Genomic DNA, 4,533 nt, shown 5'->3' with positions numbered 1-4,533 from the left:
GAGGAGGACGAACAGGAGGAGGAGGAGGAGTAGGAGTAGGAGTAGTAGAAGGATGAGGATGAGGATGAGGAGGAGGAGAAGGAGGAAAGAGAAAGAGGGTCGAAGGGTAGGAGACGAGGGGGATAGTGCGCTTGCAAGCGTAACCCGGTCAGAGCAAGGGGGTGGAAGGGTGTTTCGAGGAGAACGGATAGTCACCGAATCCTTCGGGGGTGTGTATCCGTGTGAACGCTTTACCAGCGTGTGTACTTTCAACGTTGCTGACGGTGACTAGGATAATGGTAGTGCTTTAGGTAGTAGTGGTAGTAGTTGTGACGTAGTAGTGGTGATAGAGATGGTGGTGGTGATGGTAGTGGTAGTGATAACGATAGTTGTGTTGGTGATATTGGTGTTGTCGATGGTAGCGATGGTAGTGAACGTACATTATCGCGAAGCTTTTTCTATGTCGGTGTTCTCGTGCTCACGTAAAGAGAGCTCGAATGTATTAGTAACTTCGATAATTCCCCCAGACCCTCGTTCCATTCGCCAGACTCGCGCGAGCACTCTACCGAACCTTTCACGTTCACGTGTATTTCTACAAAAAGCTAGGAGCGTAGATGTGAGAGCGCAGTGTGCCGAGTCGGTCGGTCCGCTTTAGGTGGGATGAGTTCGAAGCAACCTCGACGCGAGCGAGCTCAACACACCCACCTAATGTATATGTACTTTTAGATATATATATATGTATATATATATGTATGTATACCTATGTATGTATATAGGGAATGCTTGAGACGGGGTGCGCACGCGCAGACGATGAGTTGTGCTTGTGTTCGAGCTCGAACGTGTTCTACTCTCGTCTATCGAATAGGGGTGGCTCTAACTAACACACATATATATATATGTGTGTGTGCATGTATATATGTATGTTCACTTATACACGAAGGAAAGTACTAACAGAGTATATATATATATAGCTATATATATAGGTATACATATACTAGATGTACCAACTAATGTACGTGTGGATGTGTGTCTGTGAGAGAGAGACATGGACTAGCGTAGGAGACGATAGTACGATGAGGCAAGGAGAGAGCGAGGAGAGGGAAGGGAATAGGAACGAGGGGAAACTAACGGAACCAGAGGGAAGGGGGTGCTCGTAACTCGAGCGAAAGCCGAAATGGTGGGGATCCTGGCTCTCTCTTTCTCTCTCCCTTCCTCCCTCTGTTCTATCTCGATGCTGATGCTGATGCTGATGCTGATGCCGGTGTCCTCGTGCTACCGACTCCTGCTGCTTCTGCTGTTGCTGCCGTTCCTACTGCTGCTTTCCGACGATAGAACGAACGAATGAACGAATCAACGAACGAACGAACACCCGACGACTTATTAACGGGATGTAACATAACTACGCGTTTATGAACGTTCGAATAAATCTAGCATTCGTATGATACAACAACACAACGCCGCTCTTCATTCAAACTCTATGTAACGAGAGGACGATTGCTTCGATGATATAAAAGTCAATGAGGGTGCAATTACTTCTTCATTAAACGATTATTCTCGTCGTCTATGACATTTTCAGCGTGAATAAGTTTGATAATAGGTATAATATATATATATATGTGTATATATATATATATATATATATATATATATATATATACGGACGTATACACGGGTATATAGAAAGAGAATCGTTATCAGTATCTACGATACGTAGATAAGTACTTACGTATGCATACACAATACATACGTACGTACATACATTTAAGAATTGTATTAATTCATTGTTGGTAATATACATGTACATAGACATATATATATATATATACACGGACTAGGCCATTGATCGAGTTTCTCTCGACGAAGCGTACAACGTCGAGTTACTCCTCTTCATTCGATGTCTTCATTTTCTTCCCTCCTACTATTTTTCTATCTCTCTCTCTCTCTCTCTTTCCCTCTCTCTATCTTTCTATCTTTCTCTCTCTACGTTCTTTTACCTTCGCTCTGTACTCGTCTCTCCGGGGGTTGGAGAGAAGAAGGCCGCCTAGCTCGCGTTCACCCCTCGAGCGCATCGTTCGTGAGATCAGCCCGGCGAATCGAGAACCCGAGAGCTTCGCGGGACTGGTAGGGTAGGAATAAAAAAAAAGAAGAATAAAATAAAATAGAAAAAAGAGGAAAAGAAAAAGAAAAGATCTTGAAAGGGGAAAAAAGAAGGGGATGATGGCTTCATATTTTTCTATCTTTTCGTTACCGAATCTTTTTCCCGATTAGGAAGAATTTTCTACAATCGACAAATTTATTGATAAGATCTAGCCGAGTATAGATAAATATATGACTTTATATATTACTACAGAGAATTGTTGATGAGGGTCATTTAAATTTGATAAAATATACGTAACGTAGATTTCATAGAGAAATACATGCCTCATGAAGATAAACGTATACCAAGTAATTATAAATTTTCATTTCTAAACGCGAACACGTTTAAACGTTTATAACATTTTATCGTATACACGTATAACATTCCGTGTACCGACTACAAATTTTTTTTCGGGGCTGAACGGATGATGATCGAGGCGAGAGAGGGAAACAATAGAAATACATTTCGAAATATCAAACGAATTATCCTTTCGGGTCTAATTTTTAGACGAAAAAATATTATAATGTCATCTCGTAATCATACGTGGTATATACGTTAACATATAACATTCTTTTTTCGTAGCGGCTTAAAAATTTCCAATGCTAAAACAAAAGTAATAATTTCGTTATGACGTATGATTATATTTTGTGTTTGTTTATACTAGAGATCACTAGGTATTATCCTACGTCATATATATCGCGTTACGAAGTAGATAATTAACGTTTTGACGAACGCAGAGGGCTTTTGATATACCGTCTTAGAATTCGGTCAAGTACCTCTGTCAAAGTTTAATGCCTGAAGAAACTACGATAGGGGATACTTACTTCGTGGGAGGATGAGGAAACTGTAAGAGGGAGAGAGACAGAAACGGAGAGACAGAGAGGGAGAGAGAGAGGAAGAGAGAGGTAGAAGGGGAAGGGATTCCCCAGCCTACGATTAGGAAACTTTAGCGAAACTCCGTGGACTTTACGAACTCGTGGCAGTGGTTTGAGGTGAGGCGCCACGTGGAAAGCGTAAACACTCGGTACCGTCGATATATGCCGTCGAAGAGAGAAGCGATTTGAATCGATTCGACTCGAGATTCAAGGTCGTTCCAAAGATGAGAACTTACACTCTCTTTTCCATCCAAGTAAAATCCTATCAATCTTTCTTGCTCCTTCGTTTAGCGTTAACAACAACCCCTCCGCGAATATTCCCTTTAATCTCTTCGAATGTACGCGTTTGAGAAACGTAAAGAGGAAAATCGAAGAGAGCGAGAGAGAGAGAGAGAGAGAGAGAGTGGGAGAGAGATTGAAATTAGTGAGTTGATTTTATTCACGGCGAGTTTAAAATAAGAATTAAAAGCAATTTAGTCATTCGACTCTAGGATACATATTTATTAATTAATAAATTAAACGACTCGACATAACGTATTAAAATTTTACTTTTCTTTTTTCTTTTTTAATATAAGTATATATTAAAGATGTTTATTTCGGTATATATTTATTTAGCAGATGCAAAAGAGAGTAAAAGAGAAAGAGAATCGTAAGGTTACTTCTTTCGTAATACTTGTATATATATCTCGTATATGTCTCTTGTCAGTAACAGATCTTTCACTGTATATATGTATAGCATAATCTCTCTCAATATCTTACCTATATACATACATACATACATACATATATATATTACATGGTATGGAAGGGTAGAATGATTGAAAATTTCTTGAGTTTTCTATAATGCTACTTGAATGATATAGTTGTCAATATCATTCTAATCTTATTATGTGATAAATAATAATAATAATAATAATAATAATAATAATAATAATAATAATAATAATAATAATAATAATAATAATAATAACAATAATAATAATAATAATAATAATAATAACAACAACGATTGAACTCTGATTTCAAATAACTCAGATGTCAATATGACACGAATAGTTTTCGGCGAATCGGAATCAAGATGAAGAGTTGGAGAGGTCGCGATCGCGAAGTACCAGAGAGACAGGAAGGTGAAAGAAAGCGGACGAGGAGAACGCGTTCGAGGGGTCGATCGCGGGAGTATTTTTAGAGCTTAGAGAGGACGAACGAACGAACGAACGAACGAACGAACGAACGAACGAGTCTCTTTTTATTTTTTTATTCTTCTTCTTCTTCCTCTCTTCCTTTAATTCAGAGATAGATTCCATCGTGCGGAGAGAGATAGATAGAAAGAGAGAAAGAGAGAAAGAGAAAGAGAAAGAGAAAGAGAAAGAGAGAGAGAGAGAGTCCGTGGGTGGATGAAGCGGAAGAAGAGCGAAGCTCCGAGCGACGCGAGTTTCTATTCCCAGTTAGGGGGTTGAAAGGGGGTCGAATAGGGTGTGGATGTGGGTGTGGGTGTGGGTGTAGATGCGGGTGAGGGTGTAGGTGTGGGTGGAGATGGAGGTG

The sequence above is a fragment of the Vespula pensylvanica genome, chromosome 8 (genome assembly GCF_014466175.1).
Source record: "Vespula pensylvanica isolate Volc-1 chromosome 8, ASM1446617v1, whole genome shotgun sequence".
NCBI lineage: Eukaryota > Metazoa > Arthropoda > Insecta > Hymenoptera > Vespidae > Vespula > Vespula pensylvanica.
The sequence above is the reverse complement of the archived record's forward strand: the minus strand, read 5'-3'. Positions refer to the sequence as shown.